At 41.0% G+C, this 21,507-nt stretch overlaps 1 long non-coding RNA gene across 2 annotated transcripts; it reads left to right on the top strand.

The window, feature by feature from the left end:
- The first annotated feature begins 1,884 nt into the window (after positions 1 to 1,884).
- On the top strand, positions 1,885 to 21,463 carry LOC122028764. 2 transcript variants are annotated; one of them, XR_006124951.1, is made up of 3 exons: positions 1,885 to 3,188; positions 19,995 to 20,073; positions 20,951 to 21,463. It is a non-coding gene; the product is annotated as an uncharacterized LOC122028764 (long non-coding RNA). The 2 variants fall into 2 exon arrangements; XR_006124950.1 differs by lacking the exon at positions 19,995 to 20,073.
- Positions 21,464 to 21,507: the final 44 nt, after the last annotated feature.

The following is a 21,507-nucleotide window of genomic DNA, read 5'->3' as shown; positions in this document are numbered from 1 at the left end:
TTGGCAGAGGCCAGTCGATTCGCCAGCAAAACGTCATGTCCTCAAGAGGTGAAGGAGTCAGTGAACCAAACAATTAAGAAGTAGGCAGCAGCGTGGCTGAAGGAAACAGAACAGAGGAGAAATCATATAAAAATAGACGAGGCCGGCATGGAAGAAGAGAAGCTTGACCCCGTCCCCATGGACAGACAATAAATGAGTGGGTGGGTTTCGGGGACGTGCATGGCTGTATCGTCCTTCACCTGCCAATGCAAGTCAGAGAGCCAATGGCTTGCAGCAACACGCAACGAGCGTAGCATAGAGCTGCTCTTCTTATTTTCTTAAGCTTTCTCTTCCAAACAGTGGCCGCCGCGTAGGTCCTTCTTCTTCTTCCTCCCTCTGTCCCTTCTGCCCATCCATCGATCGCCTCAAACTTATTTAAATTAAATTATCTTTTATTTTTTCAAAAAAGGAATTGTTTCTGCGAAGGAAGGAATTGGGAAGGGAAAGACGGGTAGTTCGACTCGTGTTGGGTTTGCACGTGGAGAGGGTGTCAGTGGAAGAAGAGGCATGCAGAGGAAAGAAAACGACGAATTCACGGACGAGGGAGCCGACGACTCGGCTAGTGGCACTAAATGAGCGAGGGCCCCGCGTGGGGCCGGCGCACCTGCTCCTATGGCCGGTCGCCGGGGTTCTCAGGTGCGCCTGGCCCCATCAGGTTAATGATATATTTATTTGGTTCGATGAGTCTCATGTTAATGTGGCCCAGTGACCAAGAACATAATGCTTGATTGAAAGAAGATTGAGCTATGGCTGCATATAATGTAGCTCGGGCGTAGGCATTCAAACGCACTGTACATCTATTAATTCCGGCACCTTGTCCTTGTCCTTTATAGGCCTAGTTTGATGCCGGGTGGAAAAGAAGAACAGACTTTTACCTTTTACCGTTTTAAGTTTTTGCCCATTTCAGATTTTTTTTTTTTTAATTACCTAGTTCAATCTCTTCTTCTATAGAATATCTTTTGTCTTTTTGATCTCTCAAAACTTAATTAATCTATATCTCTTTTGCAACAATGTTTTGGTGTTTTCTTCCTCTGATAAAGTATGAAAAACGAGAGAGAGATATTCCGCTGCTCTTTCTCTCTGCCATGTTCGTGGTCTGACTCAATGTGTGTTTTTTTATCACTCACGGCCTCATCCTCGTGTGAATTTGTTGTCGTGTTCATCCACGGTGGTAAAAAATAAATATGCTCACTCTTAGTATCCTCGTCAATTCATCCCGATCTCACTATGATAATACCTCATACGTTAACCAGAAGATTTATCGTGTTCATCAACGATCGAATAGAAGAACATTAATGCATATGCATACACTGTTGCTGCGTACATGCATGGAAGATGCGACTGCTGCTGGGCGATGGCATGGCATGCAGTTCCAAACTCCACGCTGATTGGGTTTCTGCGTTTAGTAAGGTGGGAAGGGGTAAATTGAAGTTGCAGAAAAAACCTACTACACAGCCATGCTAACTGTTAGTGTGGTCATTTCATGGTCGTCCTATCTCCTTCATGTTTTGTCTGCACCTGAAGCTATGAAGCTATGAAGGGAAATAAGAATCCTCCTTTTTCTCATCTATGCTTTGATCCATGCTTCATATGATCTCAGCTGGAAACAAGAACCTCTTAGCTTTTAGTTGTTTTGAAAAAGAAGTTAATTAAAAGGTTTATCAGTTCATCTGGCTTGTTCTTCTGGGCTGCGAATGCTAGGCCGGTCACTTGGTGAGATCAAAATCAGTGAAAGAGAATAATAGCCCATGAATATCAAAGTCAGCTTTATGTACTGATAATAATCTAAACTTGAGATTTCTGTTGAATCATGTGCAATTTAAACTGTTAATCAATCTGGTAAACATGGACAAATAATTATATTGGGGGTGTTTATGTTGAAAATTAAATTTAATTTTGGATAAAGATAGTGATCCAGATGTAGTTTGGAACATGAAAGGAATTAAGAAGAAGAGAGGGGCATTTGTGTCATTGGGAAGGAGAGGGCTTTAGGGATTTTAGTGCTTATAAGCACTGTGGACACGAAGGCCAGAAGAGGCCCGTCGCCAGGGAGAAACGGAGGGGGAATGCGTGCTTTTGGGGGGCGGCCACCAGCAACCTCCGTGAGGGGGGTTCTCGTCGGCGTCGTGATCTCTCCTGTTGAAGCAACGTTGTCGCCAAGATGGAGGCAGTCTGTGCTTTTCTCTTCCGCCGTCGGCGTCCTCACCACCTCCCCCCTTCTCCTTCCTCGCTGAAGGCCATGATCGCACACTGCCGAGGTCGCCGCTGCACCTCTCTTCACTGATCTTCTTCGCCGCCTCGCGCCCAAGGGGTGCTTTTGCTGCCTGCGGCTACATCCGGGGTGGAAGCAAAGCTTCCTGATCCTTCGCTACTGCCGCCGGATAGATCCGCCGGCGACGAGGGGACCCCCTCCTCCCTTATCCTCCGACCTCGATGCCTCCCTCCGCCCCTGATGACAGGGGAGGTTGCCGCCTATGCCTCAAGCAGGCGTCCACGAGATTATGTTCGGCCAGCGAGCTGAGGTGGTTCCAGCCATCGAACCGTTGGGTTTTACTCCATGCATCTTTATTATGATTATGAGTTATTTGTGTTATACGGCCTGCATGCCGTGTATCGGCCTGCGAGACGTTATGGCTCAGCCTACATACCGCATTCCAGATCCAGGCTGCATCGTATTTCGTGCCGCCACCATTAGATTCGACTTCTCAGCGGGTTCACACCCATCTACTTGTCAGGACCGCGACGACTTGATTAGCACCCCGACCAGCTCACTCATCCATCCGAGGGCGCCCCCTGGGCCAGGGTATGTCATTGCACTAGTTTCATGCTTATTTTATTATCATGTTATTATGCGGCTGCTTATGCATTTGTGGGATCCGCCTCGAGCACCGAGGTACCAGAGACCGGGGCAACCCGGTCACTGGCTGCAGGTACAGTTGCCCGGAGGACTTCAGACGACTTGGTCAACGCAGCGGACAGATCATCAACCGGGTCATGGGGATGCGGTCAACCTTCCAGACACGTCACACCGGCAGGTTCGTTTTCTCAGCTTCCCGACAGGAACAAATTGGCGCCGTTTGTGGGAACGCGCCTGATCTGGAACATGAAGATGGACGATGCCAGAGAGTTCTGCCATTCTCATGACCCCGGTCAGTTTTCCCGTTATTTATTCTGTCAGTTATATGATTTGCATTAGTTCCTCGGGCGAAGACCCCCGAGCCGATCGGCCGGACGGATTATATACGAGCCACAGGCTCGATGTAGAAGACCCTCGAGCCGATCGGCCGGGCGGATTATATACGAGCCACAGGCTCGATGTAGAAGACCCCCGAGCCGATCGGCCGGGCGGAGTATATATGAGCCACAGGCTCGATGTAGAAGACCACCGAGCCGATCGGCCGGGCGGATTATATACGAGCCACACGCTCGATGTAGAAGACCCCCGAGTCGATCGGCCGGACGGATTATATACGAGCCACAGGCTCGATGTAGAAGACCCCTTAGCCGATCGGCCGGATGGATTATATACGAGCCACACGCTCGATGTAGAAGACCCCCGAGCCGATCGGCCGGGCGGATTATATACGAGCCACAGGCTCGATGTAGAAGACCCCCGAGCCGATCGGCCGGGCGGATTATATACGAGCCACACGCTCGATGGTGAAGACCCCCGAGCCGTTCGACCGGGAGGATTATATACGAGCCAGGGGCTCGATGGTGAAGACCCCCGAGCCGTTCGGCCGGGAGGATTATATACGAGCCAGGGGCTCGATGGTGAAGACCCCCGAGCCGTTCGGCCGGGAGGATTATATACGAGCCTGTGGCTGCCACGGGCTCGATGGTGAAGACCCCCGAGCCGATCGGCCGGGCGGATTATATACGAGCCACACGCTCGATGGTGAAGAACCCCGAGCCGTTCGACCGGGAGGATTATATACGAGCCAGGGGCTCGATGGTGAAGACCCCCGAGCCGTTGGGCCGGGAGGATTATATACGAGCCAGGGGCTCGATGGTGAAGACCCCCGAGCCGTTCGGCCGGGAGGATTATATACGAGCCCGTGGCTGCCACGGGCTCGATGGTGAAGACCCCCGAGCCGTTCGACCGGGAGGATTATATACGAGCCAGGGGCTCGATGGTGAAGACCCCCGAGCCGTTCGACCGGGAGGATTATATACGAGCCCGTGGCTACCACGGGCTCGATGGTGAAGACCCCCGAGCCGTTCGGCCGGGAGGATTATATACGAGCCAGGGGCTCGATGGTGAAGACCCCCGAGCCGTTCGGCCGGGAGGATTATATACGAGCCCGTGGCTGCCACGGGCTCGATGGTGAAGACCCCCGAGCCGATCGGCCGGGAGGATTATATACGAGCCAGGGGCTCGATGGTGAAGACCCCCGAGCCGTTCGGCCGGGAGGATTATATCTGAGCCCGCGCTGCCACGGCTCGATGGTGAAGACCCCCGAGCCATTAGGCCGGGAGGATTATATACGAGCCAGGGGCTCGATGGTGAAGACCCCCGAGCCGTTCGGCCGGGAGGATTATATACGAGCCCGTGGCTGCCACGGGCTCGATGGTGAAGACCCCTGAGCCGTTCGGCCGGGAGGATTATATACGAGCCAGGGGCTCGATGGTGAAGACCCCCGAGCCGTTCGACCGGGAGGATTATATACGAGCCCGTGGCTGCCACGGGCTCGATGGTGAAGACCCCCGAGTCGTTCGGCCGGGAGGATTATATACGAGCCAGGGGCTCGATAACGAAGACCCCCGAGCCGTTCGGCCGAGAGGATTATAGCCGAGCGGTTAACTCGACGCTGAAGTCCCCGAGCCGATCGGCCGGGTTTGAATTAGGCTTGAAGACCGTCTAGCCCAGACGTTAAACCGTAGAGTCGAACCGGCGACTATAAAAACCCCGGCTTGAAGACCGTCTAGCCCAGACGTTAAACCGTAGAGTCGAACCGGCGACTATAAAAACCCTGGCTTGAAGACCGTCTAGCCAGACGTTAAACCGTAGAGTCGAACCGGCGACTATAAAAACCCTGGCTTGAAGACCGTCTAGCCAGACGTTAAACCGTAGAGTCGAACCGGCGACTATAAAAACCCCGGCTTGAAGACCGTCTAGCCCAGACCGTCTAGCCCAGACGTTAAACCGTAAAGTCGAACCGGCGACTATAAAAACCCCGGCTTGAAGACCGTCTAGCCCAGACGTTAAACCGTAAAATCAAACCGGCGACTATAAAAACCCCGGCTTGAAGACCGTTTAGCCCAGACGTTAAACCGTAGAGTCGAACCAGCGACTATAAAAACCTCGGCTTGAAGACCGATGCATGGACTAGGTATCAGATATTCTATCTCCCCCGTTCGGGGTCGAGCGATTATCACTGGCCTTGAGTCAACTTATCAGCATATCGTATTTTTTATCTCCCCCGTTCGGGGTTGAGTTATTACCGATGGTCACGGACAGGAGTACCACCACTGGTTGTGGACCAGGATCTCCGGGCTTTGCGTCTATTCGGCTCACGACACTCCAGCTCTGTTTGCGCATGATACGCCCGTACGGCATTAGCCACTTAGTTTTACTCGATTGCTGGGCCAGCACCTTACGATCGCCCATTGACTATTTTTGGGGCTGCGCAGTCAGCACTTTCATAGCCGTCCGATCGGTATCGCGTGACATCGTCCGCCTGGCATTTATTTGATCGATCGCCATCATTCCGGTCGCACGCGTGGCATCGTCCGCCCGGCATTTATTCGATCGATCGCCATCATTCCGGTCGCACGCGTGGCATCGTCTGCCCGACATTTATTCGATCGATCGCCATCATTCCGGTCGCACGTGTGGCATCGTCTGCCCGACATTTATTCGATCGATCGCCATCATTCCGGTTGCACGCGTGGCATCGTCCGCCCGGCATCTATTCATCCGATCTGCATCATTTCGATCGCTCGCATGACAGCGTCCGTCTAGCATCTATCCATCCGATCGACAGCACTTCGATCGTCCGGTCGGTATCTTCGCGGCTGCACACTCGGCATTGGTCCGATTACAGACTTGGTCCGCTCGGTACCATTATCATCTCCTACGACACCACTATTATAGCGACCGCTCGAGCGACATTATATTATTAGTTCAGCGATTTGGCTTTGACATCAAGAGCGGTTCAATTCTTTGCAATAGACTGTCCAGTCAGTCGGACTCACGCCTCCTTCGACTAGACTTGAAGGGGAGGCTTGTGATCCAGATGTAGTTTGGGACATGAAAGGAATTAAGAAGAAGAGAGGGGCATTTGTGTCATTGGGAAGGAGAGGGCTTTAGGGATTTTAGTGCTTATAAGCACTGTGGACACGAAGGCCAGAAGAGGCCCGCCGCCAGGGAGAAACGGAGGGGGAATGCGTGCTTTTGGGGAGCGGCCACCAGCAACCTCCGTGAGGGGGGTTCTCGTGGACGTCGTGATCTCTCCTGTTGAAGCAACGTTGTCGCCAAGATGGAGGCAGTCTGTGCTTTTCTCTTCCGCCGTCGGCGTCCTCACCAGCTCCCCCCTTCTCCTTCCTCGCTGAAGGCCATGATCGCACACTGCCGAGGTCGCCGCTGCACCTCTCTTCACTGATCTTCTTCGCCGCCTCGCGCCCAAGGGGTGCTTTTGCTGCCTGCGGCTACATCCGGGGTGGAAGCAAAGCTTCCTAATCCTTCGCTACTGCCGCTGGATAGATCCGTCGGCGACGAGGGGACCCCCTCCTCCCTTATCCTCCAACCTCGATGCCTCCCTCCGCCCCTGATGACAGGGGAGGTTGCCGCCTATGCCTCAAGCAGGCGTCCACGAGATTATGTTCGGCCAGCGAGCCGAGGTGGTTCCGGCCATCGAACCGTTGGGTTTTACTCCGTGCATCTTTATTATGATTATGAGCTATTTGTGTTATACGGCCTGTGTGCCGTGTATCGGCCTGCGAGACGTTATGGCTCAGCCTACATACCGCATTCCGGATCCAGGCTGCATCGTATTTCGTGCTGCCACCATTAGATTCGACTTCTCAGCGGGTTCACACCCATCTACTTGTCAGGACCGCGATGACTTGATTAGCACCCCAACCAACTCACTCATCCATCTGAGGGCGCCCCCCTGGGCCAGGGTATGTCATTGCACTAGTTTCATGCTTATTTTATTATCATGTTATTATGCGGCTGCTTATGCATTTGTGGGATCCGCCTCGAGCACCGAGGTACCAGAGACTGGGGCAACCCGGTCACTGGCTGTAGGTACAGTTGCCCGGTGGACTTCAGACGACTTGGTCAACGCAGCGGACAGATCATCAACCGGGTCATGGGGATGCGGTCAACCTTCCAGACACGTCACACCGGCAGGTTCGTTTTCTCAGCTTCCCGACAGGAACAGATAGGATATCATACAGTTAGTAGATAGAAATAGAATATCATGGAGTTAGTGAATAGAAATAGTATACTATGGGGTGACAAATAACGGATAGATGAGGTGATAGTTATTGAAAAGAATGAGAGTTCATGGTAAAAGAAAAATGATCTAAATTCAATGAATGAGAGATAAATGTCGAGATAGTGGTTGATCCTATCTGGAAGCTAAGAAGGTGGAATTGTTCGTATGATGTGGCTAGAATATCGATCGAGTTATCATGACCCGGAGGGGGGAGAGTATGATGAGCTGTCATCTTGGTTGATCAAATCATCAGAAGGTCTCTAGTCAATATTATCTGCATACAGTGATTGGGTTGCCCCAGCCCTTGGTATCTCGATGCTCGAGACAGCTCCTAAAAATATATGAGGAGCCGAATAAATAGTAGAATCATGAAATGCGCGGAAAATAAGCATGAAAAACATACCCTACCCTGGGGCACCCTCTAGGAGACCGTTGAGCTGGTCGTGACGCTGATCGAGCCGTCGTGATATGGAAGAATAGATGAATATAAGTCGGATGAGGAGCTAGATCTGATGGCATGGAGCTGAACGCGGCATGAATCCAGAAGGTGACACAGATGTTGAAATATAACAGCAGTACACAAGCCGGGATATGACAATGGCACACAGGTTAGACGACGTGAAGATCGGAACATAGCCTTGGCTCAAAAGTCGAAACACAATATCGGCTCAAAAACGAGAACACCATATTGGCTTGAAGGCCGGAACCCATATTGGCTCGAAGATTAGAACACAATAACAAGGTGCACGGCTGCAATGACTCAGAAGATTGGTGGCATCGGTGTGGAGAGGGAGAAGGAGGCAGCCGCCAGTGGTGGCGAGTAGGAAGAAAGGGCCAGTGGAGACGTGCATGATGGAGAAGATAAGGGGTCGGGGCTCTGGCAGCATGCGTCTAAGCCAACTCGGATCTGTCAATAAGGGTGCCAACAACAACTATAAAGGTTCAGCGGTATTAGCTCTCGTGAACGCGAGTGGTCACGAGGTGAGGATGGCATTCGACGGTGTACGATGGTAGCTTATGTGAGAAACTTGTCCGGAAGAGGGAGGTGGGGTTGGCAACGGGGGCCACGTGACATGCATAAGGTAGCGGGGTGCGTTTGGAGGTAGTGGCGGCGACACCACGAAGAAGCAATCCCCTTCAAACGAAGCCTCTCTCCTCCTAAAGCCCTAATAGTGGGTTGACCAGAATGCCCTCTCCCTTCTCTCTAGCTAATTCCCTTGGACCACCTAAATAAATCTACATATGTGGTTATCCAACAAACCTATAAATATGTTAACTTCTTTAATGAATGAAAGCAAATTGGGTTTACATTTTTTCTTATTGTCCTCTTCCACTTATAGTGCATTTATTCTTCCATAATTTTTTTCTTCCAATAAAATGATATCAGATGTAACAAAAGGTGATTCGCTCGCCCTCGTCAACCCGTCCTTAGGCTAACATGGATGAGGTAAATCATGGATGACTACTAATCATCAGTGCAGTGACCAAGGTATTAGGGAAAGCATGCTTGCATGTATCGAGTTTCGATCCCATGACCTAATGTGGCAGCACCCCATTAATTTATCATCGTATCACCTCGAGGGATCACATATCTTCAAAAAATAAAGTCCATACGACAATAACTCCAAGTTCAGGTGCTCAAGACGAGTAATTATGATAATTGGAATATTAAGATGAAGGTATTTCTTGGAGCTCATAATGTTTGGGAGGTTATGGAGGAAGGCTACAACAAGCCACGTGATTACTTGATATTATCTCCAATTGAAAAATATAGAATGAGAGATTTAAGAAAGAGAGACAAGAAGACTCTCTTCCTCATTTATCAAGCTTTAGATGAGGATGATTTTGAGAAAATTTTAAGTGTTACTTCGGCCAAGCAAGCATGGGAAAAACTCCAAGTCTCGTATCAAGGAGAAGAAAAGGTGAAAAAGGTATGCCTTCATACATTAAGAAGTCAATTTGATGCTCTTCGTATAAAAGAATATGAGTTGATATCTGATTATTTTTTTAGAGTCTCTATCATTTCCAATCAACTAAAGAGAAATTGTGAGAAACTAGAAAAAGAAACTATCATTGAGAAAATTCTTCGATCATTGAATTCAATATTTGATAGTATTATATATAACCATTATTGAAGAGACTAAGGATCTACAAGCCATGATGATAGAGCTGCTCTTGTGTTCATTACAAGCTCATAAATAAAAAGAAGAAAATTAATACAAAGATTACTTAACATCTTCTTAAGACTTCTCTTCAGCCAACTAAGAAGGATGAAAACTTCTCTAACAAATAGAAAGGGGTTGGATATGTACGAGGTTGTGCTAGTGAACAAGGATGAATCTCCAACAACAACAATGAATGAGGAGAAAATTCAACAAATAAGAGGGCACACAAACTTAACGTATGATAAATCTCAAGTTAAGTGTTACAATTGTGATAAATTTAGGCATTATACTAAAGAATGTAAATTGTCTAAGAATAAAGTATATGAAAGAGCAAACTATATGGAAGAAAAGAAAAAATAAGATGACATCCTACTGCTAGTATATAAAAATGCGTAGCGCAGACGGTGGGCGCATGGTATCTCTGGCGTAATGGCCAGGGGTCAATTCTCAGAAACTGACGACCTGGGGTTTACCCTGCCATGCGCCTATGACATGTGTACCTGCATGAACCTCCCTCCGTATCCGTGGGGACGACACTAAGGGGCCGCTAAGGTAACGGATCTACCTAAAAATAATAAAAGAGATGAAGATACAATATGGTATCTCAACACTAATGTAAGCAATTATATGTGTGGAAAAAGAAGCATATTCGTAGAGCTTGATGAATCAGTTGGTAGTAATGTATCTTTCAAAGATTGATGTAAATGTCAAAGGTAACATTATCATCCATTCAAAGAATGCAAAACATGAATATATTTCAACTATTTTCTAGGTGCCAAATATGAAGAGCAATATTTTGAACTTAAGACAACTCTTGGAAAAAAAGATATAATATTCATCTAAAAGATAATATACTCATCTTGAAAGATGAAATTGGTTATTTAATTACTAAGGTATCAATGTCAAGAAATAGAATGTTCTTACTTAATATTCAAAATGATATTATCAATTGTTTGAAAGATTGTTATAAAGACACCACTTGGCTATGACATCTTCGAATTGGGTATCTCAATTTTGGAGGACTAAAATTATTTTCAAAGAAGGAAATGGTGAAAGGACTACCTCGCATCAATATCTTGACCAATTATGTGAAGCATGTCTACTTAGGAAGCAATTTAGAAAAGATTTTCCAAAGGAGTCAAGTTTAAGAGCCCAAAAGTTGCTTAAACTTATACCCACATATATTTACGATCTGATAAAGCTAAATTCACTTGGTAAAAGTAATTATTTCATTCTTTTCATAGATAACTTTTCTAAAAAAACTTGAGTATTTTTTAAAGCAAAAATTGGAAGTTTTCGGCATATTCAAGAAATTTAAAGCTATTGTAAAAAAGGAGAGTAGTCTCAAGATCAAAGCTATATGATCTAATCAAGGAGGAAAATTCACCTCAAAAGAATTTCAAGAATTTTGTAAAGCTAACGAAATATGACGACCTCTGACAGTTCCAATATCGCCTTAATAAAAAAGATCAGTAGTGGAAAGAAAGAATCGAACCATCCTTGACATGACAATGAGCATTCTCAAAAGCAAGAGACTACTAAAGGAACTTTGGGCAAATACGATTTCATGTGCAATATATGTATCTAACCGATTACCAAGAAGGAGTATATGGGGCAAGACACCACAAGAAGCATGGAGCAGAAGGAAGTATGAGATTTCTCATCTAAGAGGTTTTGGGAGTATAGTCAACGTTCATGTGCCTGATGAAGCAAGAAGCAAATTGAATGATAAAAATAAGAAGTTCATTTTTATGTGCTATAATACTAACTCAAAGAGTATATGCTATACAATCTTGATACTAGGAAGACAATCATCAACAAAAATGTCAAATTCAATGAAGAAGGAGAATGAAATTGAGAAACTCAAAATGAAGATTACAATTTTTTTTTCATACTTTGAAGAAGAAGATATAAAGCAACAAAGGATGGAGCTAATAAGAGAGGAGCCTACTACTCCATTAGTAACACCAATATCAAGTACTCAATGAAATTCATCTGTATTAACTTTAAGTGAAAGAGTATCATGCTTTAGCAGCTTACGTGACCTTAATGAGGTAACTGAAAATTAAGATAATATTACTCTATTTTATTTGTTTGCTAATTGTGAGCCTATGGATTTCCAAGAAGATATAAAGAGCAAAAAATGGAAAGATGTGTTAGATAAAGAAATCAAGGCGATCAAGAAAAATGGTACATGGGAGTTAACTTTACTTCCTAAAGACATAAGACAATTGGTGTGAAGTAGAAATACAAAATAAAGAAAAATGCTAAAGGAGAAGTTAAAAGATACAAAACAAGATTGATGACAAAAGGCTATAGTCAAATATCTTGAATTGACTATGATGAGGTATTCACTCCCGTTGCTCGATTAAAAATTGTCAGAATAATCATTTCTTTAACAGCCCAAAATAAGTGGAGAATATATCAAATAGATATAAAATCTATTTTCTTAAATGGAATTCTCAAAGAAGAAGTTTATATTCAACAACCATTAGGTTACAAGGTCAAAAGACAAGAAAATAGAGTTCTAAAATTGAAAAAGGCTCTCTACGAGTTAAAGCAAGTACCAAGGGCATGAAATAGCCAGATAGACATGTACTTGCAATAGAAAGGCTTCATCAAATGTCCTTATGAACATGCATTATACATTCAGAATAATGATTAAAATATTTTGATTGTTTACCTATATGTCGATGATTTGATCTTCGCGAAAAGTAATCCAAGTATGTTTAAAGAATTTAAAGAAGTGATAACTAAAAAGTTTGAGATGACTGATATTGGGCTCATGACATACTATCTGGGCATTAAAGTGAACCAAAGAAAAGATGAAATCTTCATCTCACAAGAAAGTTATACAAAAGAGATATTAAAGATGTTACGTCTCGAAGGAGTCTTTGCCTGACAAACAGACAATATCTCTCCCCTTATGATAATATATGGAACTTGGATACATAACCACTTAGGTATATATAACAATAACCTTACCTCACATGGCTAGGAACAATCACAACAAAAAACATAAGGGCACCCACATAACTAACACAAAATATAAAAATAGGAACATGTCTGCATGCTCACATGTCTAACAAATAATATACTTTCTTTGTAAACTGACCAAGTAGACTAACTATGAAAATAAAAAACAAAACAGGTTTTCAAAATAAATTTCAAAGCAAATTTTAAATATCGGAAAAGTCAAAGTGTTATGACAACGAAGATAAATAAAAAACATCTTAGACAACATGAGACTGGCAAACAGGACCTCTAAGCGACATGACTTTACTTTTCCTACCTACTAACCTGAAAAATAAAAGGAAGCAAAGGGGTAGTGAGCAAAAGATACTCCATGGGTATAGCATAGATAAGGAATGATACTGAAATATAAAGGAGCGAAAGGAGCAGTCTCAGGTATACCACTTACAGGCGAACGTAAGTGCAAAGCACCAACCTAGAAATCCACAAATCTGAACAACTAAACATGACATATACATATAACAAGTATACAACAACTATTGACTGCAACCGAACTGTCAACCACGGTATGTAAGACATCACTATCTACGGAGAATAGTCTACTACGGATGGTCATGTAAGTAGACTCATGGCTATATCACTGTCTAGGGTACACGCCACTAGCTATATCACTGTGTAAAAGTATTGTATGGGTATAAACAATCAAACATAGCAACAAGGAGACTACATAGATGTCCAATGGAATAAACATAAGGGCAAGTAAAACAATTAGCAATATCAAGAATCAAACAAACATAGATCTAAGGTAAGCTATGTATACTATCATAATAATGAAATAAAATCATGCACCAAGTACAAAGGATCTAAAAGAGAACAAGAGGGAACTATCCACCTCAAATGTAGATCGTGTCAAATAGCTCCAACGACGAGATACTCCTCTCAAATCAAGGTCTTGCATCAAAATGCACAATTTACTTATTATATATGTAACAATTAGCTAATCCCAGTCCCAAACTAATTAGGGAAAGACCCAAATGGAACGATCATTAATTAACTTTAATTTAGCCCAATTCCTTGATTAGATTTGATCTTACCCATCATTAATCTTACATAAAACAATATGTAATTCATTTATGAATTAACCCAAGTTAATTTAGAACTAACTCGTTCATCCTTAATAGTTGTCTAGATTAATATCAAATGATTCATTACTCAAATTAGCATTTAATCCATCTACTAATAATATCCTATAACTCTAATAATTTTGCAACTACCTCAATTTAAACCATACATTTATTTATTACTTAAATCTAATCAAGTAACAGGTTCAATTTTGGTTAGCACGTGAAGTACCCAAATGTAATTTAAGTCCATGCATTACTTGTACAACTTATCTCTGCTAAATCTATGACCAAAGATTAATGTCATTACCCAACTATTACTCTGATGGTGATACATAATGTTTGGTAGCTAGTCATGGATAAAGAGAAAAATCAGTGAGGGTTCTTCCAACTGTGGCGACCTCGCTGTGGTAGCAAGAACGACTGCTTGGTTGAATCAAGGATGAAATTCACCAATGTCTTACTTGTGGCTTGCGCAAGAGGGAGACAACGGTGGATGGCTGGCTTGGCACAGGCGAAGGAACAATAGCACACAGAGAGGCCAGTGCCTTCTCGATGGGCGGCAACGTTGGCGTGGACGACAGCATCGACGTTGAGCAACGACACTCGGGAAGAGCAGTGGTGGATCCAGACAAATATTTAGAGGGGTGCTCAAAAAAGAGATTAAAAAAAAATTCTTACTATCAAATAAATATATTAAAAGATAAAAGTACTAAATTGATAATGATAATGATACAGACATAAAAATATGTGCATACCAATAAAGTAATTATTTTTTGATACTTGAACCACCAACATCAGATCTAAACATACAAACAAGAGGAGGTAACAGGATCCTATGAGTATTCATCTATTGAAAATGTTGTAGAATTTGTTCATTTTCAATTGTAGCAAAAATATCCTTCGCGATGTATACTACCAAATTGTCATTCATCCACTCATGCCCCATCCTATTACGCAAATCAGTCTTGATAATTTTCATCACAAAAAAACTCTTTCGATAGAAGCAGTTGCAATTGGTAAAACTAATGCTAACTCGATCAAACGATATACCAATGAAAAAATTATATTCATGCCCGTTTCAACTATCTTTTTAGCAAGATTTCCCAAATCTTCAATCATAGAAAATTCACCTCGTACATTTTGAATGTAAGTCTCAAGTTAGTCCTCAAGTATTACACGATCAGTCAATGAAAAGTCCTCTGGATAAAGTTTAGCAAGGTGAAGTGGCTTACCAATATCAAATTGAGAAAAAGAGTCATTTGGATCTAAGCAAGCAATGCAAGTAAGTACCTCCGTACTTGATTCTGAAAATCAATTATTCATCTCTTGAACCATCATATCAAGAACCTAATATTGTAACAATAAAAAAATGAATAAAAAATATTATTAGAAAATTAAAATTTAATAAAATATTTAAAAATAATACCTGACAAAAAATTTCAACATGATAGTAATGAAAATTAGTAAGCATTTGTCCATTACGTCTACTGTGACCACGAGTTCTCATATTTTCTTCCATATTCGGTACTGGGATCATATGCTTACTACAAAATTTGTTGACGACATCCAAAGAATTCTCTCATCCTTCCTCTTTCAATTTTTGTAATCGATCTTTCATTGTCTTGATCAAACTGACAGCCAGTACAATGTTTGATCCTTTTGTTGTAAGGCAAGTGACAATTCATTTGTGATTCCCAATAAAGATTTCATCAAATGCATCACAAACACGAATTCATAACTCTCCAACTTATCTATCAAACTGATGGCGATACCACTATTATCATCATTAGTACCATCATCATACACATTTTCAAGCATTTGTAAAACAGAAGTCCACGTAGACATCAAACGGATAATAGTTATGTAATATGAACCCCAACGAGTATTCCCTGGTTGTTTTAAACTAATTTTCTAATTTTTCCTTTGCCACTAACATTATCTCCTTTCTCCAAACATTCTACAAGTCTATCATGTTCAAGTTATCTAAACTTATCTTTTCTTTTACATGAAGCACCAGTAATATTCACAATCATAGTAACATATTGGAAGAAATCACTCACAATTCGATTGCTTTTAGCAACTGCAACAACAACTAGTTGAAGTTGGTGAGCAAAACAATGGACATACCTTGCAGATGAATTTTCCTTCAATATAAGAGCCTTCAATCCATTATACTCACCTCACATATTTGAAGCTCCATCGTATCCTTGACCTCTCAATCTTGATAATGATAACTTATATTTTGCAAACAATTCATCAATAACCTTCTTCAAAGAAATAGCAGAAGTGTTAGACACATGTACAATAGCAAGAAATCTTTCAATAACACATCCATGTTTGTTCACGTATCTTAAAACAACTCCCATTTGTTCTTTGATTGAAATATCTCAACACTCATCAACCATAAGAGAAAATATATTGTCTTTTATATCATTAAGAATGACATTTGTGACTTCAGCAGCACAAGCCCATGTTAAATCCTTTTTAACTGTTGGAGATGTCATTTGATTGTTTCCAGGAGCATTTTCATTCATGGTCTTGGCAACCTCATCATTTCTTTGGGTATACCACTCAATCAATTCAAGAAAGTTACCTTTATTTGAGGAACTCAATGGCTTGTCATGTCCACGGAAAGACAAGCCTTGTTTCAAAAGAAAGTGTGTAACATCTAAAGTTGTTGTTAATCGAGTGTGATATGCAACCTCCATTCCACGCCCCTGTGCTTGTAGCCAATGTGACACACTTTGTCATTGATTTTGAAAAACCTTAAGTTGTGTTCTTGCATCATTGTGAGCACTAGCTACACCACCAACATGCGTATTAAATACTTCCATTGCTTTTCTCCAATTAGTCATCCCTTAATTAGTAAATGCCTCATCTCCAACTCGACATCCTCTTGAGAATTTTTGAAGAGATAACACCAAAAACAAAAAGCTGTATCTTTTGATATGTTGTACTCTAACCATGAATTTTTTTTAAATCAAACAACTTGGAAACTTCTATTCTCTTTACCAAATTGTCTTTGGGGATAACTATGACCAAATGGTTGACAAGGTCCTCTAATCAAATATTCTCTTTGAATCTGATCTCTAATAGAAACATCAAATTCATTAATTGGTTTGTGTAGCCCTTTGTCACTAACAACATCATCCGGGTTGAATTCAATGCGAGAATATTTTTTCTTACTATTTTCTTCCATAGAATTCTTAGAAGACTCAATACTTCGTTTTAAAAATTTCTCCATAACCTATGTCAATTTCTCAAAATTATTAATTTATGCAATCAACATAACAATTAATGTACTACCAAGTATAAATCATGAAATTAGAAATTAGATGAAATAAGGAACAAGATTAACCTAAAATTGAAAAGATTTTGCTTGTTGTTGGAAAAGGATCGACATTGAGAAAGGAAGGGAAAAGGGTGTTTTTATGACACTTTTGTGAAAAAGTACAATAAATTTAAAAAATTATAATTATGACTTTATTTTTTAATCATGATATTATATATATATATATACAAAAGCAAGGGGGTGCAGAATATATATATATATATTCAAAAGCAAGGGGGTGCTTCCGCACCCCCCTGCATGCGTCGTTGGGGAAGAGGGTGGCGACAGTGAAAATCGGGAGGAGAGCGGTGAGGGAGAGAATGTGCAAAATAAAGTTAGGGCACTTCATTAGCCCCTTTCGTTAACTATTTATACTTAGGTCTTAATTAAATGATTAATTAACCTAAACTTAACTAACCCATAATCTTCCCTTATTAATGTCATACCAGTTCGATTTTCTAAAAATTTTCAAAAAAATCTACAAGGTAATTTTTCATTTAACCATATTATTTAATTATTATTTGATTGATGTATTTAACAAAAGAAATTCAAGATGGAAAATAGTAAGCTCATAAATATCTCAGTAGAATGTGGAGTCAAGTTATCAAAGTATGATGAAGAAAAAAAAGTTGATTCAACATTTTTCAAGAGCTTAGTTGGAAGCTTACGATACTTGATATGCACAAGGCCTGATATCCTTTATGCTATTGGACTTGTTAGCCGTTACATGGAGGCTCTAACTACTACCCACTTTAAGATCACTAAAAGAATTTTACGCTATTTCATAGATACAATAAATTTTGAATTGTTTTATTCATCATCTAACAATTTCAAACTTGAAGGATATAGTGATAGTAATTAAGGTGGAGATATAGATGATAGAAAGAGTATTACGGGAGTTGTGTTCTTTATGGGAAATACAACTTTCTCTTGGATGTCAAAGAAACAGTCTATTTTGACACTTTCTACTTGTGAAACCGAGTACGTGGTTGCAACCTCATGTGTTTGTCATGCTATTTGGCTCAGAAATTTATTGAATGAGCTAAGTTTACTACAAAAAGAGACAACTAAGATTCGAGTTGATAACAAGTATGCAATAGCATTAGTAAAAAATTTAGTCTTTCATGATAGAAGTAAGCACATCGATATACCCTATCACTGTATCAAAGAGTGCATTATAAGAAAAGAGATGCAAGTAGAATACGCAAAGTCTCAAGATCAAGATCGGCTAGCATGGAGGTCAAAGGCACCAATAATAGTAGGGGTGTGCCCAAACTGGCCACATGGCCAGTCGGACGTGAGTGTCCGATCGGGCATCCCGCTCAGGAGAACTTTATGTCTTATCCCGGAACAGGCAGGTCATCCTCATTGCTGAGCATCAAGTAACCCGACTGACATCCTTAACCGATCGATAAAGTGGGCCGATCGGACACGCTATTCCTTTACGGCTAAGGAAGAGATATATCGAGTGAAAACTGGGTCGTCGGAGGTGACCTATAAGGCCAAGTTGGCAGCCCCCCTAAGTGACGGTTGGTCAGCCTAATGTGAGCCCATGTACCTACCATGGCATACTCTTTTAGAAGTTTGTGCTATAAAAGACAGAGAATATCTTGCAGACAAATTATACTTTAGAAACTTCCAACATGTTAAATCACAGAGATTTGCGCACTTATTTAATGAAAAGTGTCAGAAGCACTTTATGATATGTCCTTTCTTAGGAACACTTTGGGAAGTGTGTAAATACTTTGAGATGCATGCATAAATACTGCAGTGGCATTTGATGCAACAATCACTACAAGAAATATGACTTTTTGTGATGCATGGTGGCGCACAATATGCTCAACGTCGCTACAATTGCGAATTGTGTAGCTACTTTTTCCCTCTTTTATTTTAGGTTATTTGACGATCGGACAAAGTTAATGCGTCGCCATATGTGAGCATTTGGCGATGCGAAGAACACTCACATCGCTAAAATGTAGCAAGAAATTTTCCCTCTCCCGCTTTCTTTCTTTTGGCAACGCGACTCAGTTATGCGTCGCAGAAATATAAGCTAGAAGCGTTGCAAAATAGGTATATCATTGTACAACGCATTCCAAACATTGTCGAATAGTATTTTTTTTACCTAATAATTTCTCTTCCCTTATTCCATTACGGCTTTTGAACATAGCAAAATTGGTATAGTATTTATTATAACTATTATATATCTAAATAATTATTGTATATATAATGTGTAAAATTTCATCTTCCACCAAAACCCTCCTCTCTCCTCATCTTACCGTCGCCATCAAAATCCCTAAAAAATCATCAACACTCTCTCCCCGCCTAAAATCTCCAAATCATCTCCTTCCAAATCTATTTTTTTTTATTGGGAAGTGGCTTCAACGTAAAAGATTCTCAGAGAGCTGTTGTTAATCGGAAGAGGCAGGGTCAAAATTTGATTGCAATCGATAAGGGGAGTCATGGAATGAATGTTGGGTCCATTGACTTTGTCGCTCTCCTTCTATTTCGACTTCAAAGTTGGGTTATTCGAGGTTCGATTTGAGGCTGCTTTTCGACGTTTTGGGTGCATTGCTCACCCCTGTACACGTCACCAATAACAACCCATTGCTCACCTCTGTATTAAAGACACCCCCCATTGTTAGTCATCTCTCTCTATTCATTTCAGTTTCTTTTTATTTTTTATTATTTATTTAGTTGTATTTAATTTTTCATTTTCGGCTATATCTCTTTTTTTTAGGCATTTGCTTGCATTGCTATATTAAACTTGTATTGACTGTGAAATAGTTGGATTGGACAAGAATTATTTTTTGTGTCTCATAAATTAAAAAGTTATTTTCTTGCAAATTTTTTTTATGGCTATTTTTGGCTATACGATGTTTTATATTGTTATACTTGTTTCTTTATGCATATGATTCAGATGTATTCAAGAGCAAGAGAGATTTGTGGATGGAAACTATTTACAAGCCTGCTTGAAATCATTTTTCGTTAGTGTTTTGGTATTCTTTTTTGTTTTTTTACTTGCAATTCTTTACACAAAATCTTCTCTTTTGCCATAAAATTCAATCTTTCAGTTCTTGCTAAATTATTGAATTCATCATTTATTCAAATTCAAGTTTTAAAATGTTTTTTTTTCCTTTGTCTTATATGGTTTATTTATAATTTTTGTTAGTGGTTTTTTATAAATGTTAATGGATCGGTTTTAGAAGTTGGCAATTTATTCTTGAGTTAGTAATATTCAGCTAGATAGTAATGTATGGAATTGGTTGATTTCATGGCATGTAATGAAGTTTAATGTATATGCTTGCTTGTTCTATAGTTTTACAAAATAGCGATTGATAAAAGTTGGATGAGTGTAAAAAATTGAATCTCTCTCGAATATAAAAATGATGTTTGAATATTTGTAACACAAGCTATGGAGTACGCCAATGAAGACGGAAAAATAAGATGTCCATGTAATACTTGTTTGAATCATCTGTATCAGTCACTGTGCTTAGTAGAGATACACCTAATAAAATACGGGATACAACAATCATACAAAGTGTGTGATTACTGTGGTGAGCAATATGAACATCCACTAATCGAGCATGAAGTTTTATCTGAATATATCTCTCAACAATTTTACTGGCATGGATTATATTTGATTGTGTTATTGAATGTTGATGTGTTAACTTTGGTAGGATGTGCTATTCATTAACATTTCTTGAGTGACTCAGATTTTAAGGTGTCATTCTGATTATTTACTATATCAAATATCTTAACCTTGGTTTAAATATCTTTGTATAATTTTTAAGTATTCATTATTTTTATTTACCTCAGGTGACATTCACATTATATTTAGTTAATTTTCGTACTAAAATTTTATTTTCTTTTTAGGTTGAAAAGGTGAAAATTTGATCGACTCAGCTAGAAGGTGAAGTTTATGTCTCTACTATAGATAATGTGCACCATCTTAAAGATGCTGATATCATGACGCAAGCCTTAGGCTCACGGTCTTGTTACATCAAGGGTTAAGGTTCATTACCTAAACTATATATAGCAAGTGGTCCTAGGGCCACAAACATCAGCTCAAAGCATAATGATGATGGTAAAAAAATTACTGCTATACAACAAATGATCGATGAACAAAAACAAACTATAGGTGAGCAGCAAAAGACATAAGTGAGCAGCAACAAAGATTTGATGCATTATTGCAACAACTTCACCATGTCATTCTCGATTTCTTTTTCCAGCCTCCACCGACAAGCTCTTCGACATGATCTCCTTCATAATATCATTGGCATTCAACAACACCTATGTAATCTTTTATTTTGAAACATTTTTTAATTAGTGTTTGACTAATTATGTTTTGGATATTATTTTACTAGTTATTTAACTTTTTGAAAAATATTTGACTTGTGATTAGTAAATTGCACATATATTAAATTTGATTG

This window comes from Zingiber officinale, chromosome 10B, assembly GCF_018446385.1.
Source record: "Zingiber officinale cultivar Zhangliang chromosome 10B, Zo_v1.1, whole genome shotgun sequence".
Lineage (NCBI taxonomy): Eukaryota > Viridiplantae > Streptophyta > Magnoliopsida > Zingiberales > Zingiberaceae > Zingiber > Zingiber officinale.
This window is presented reverse-complemented; position numbering and strand designations above follow the sequence as displayed.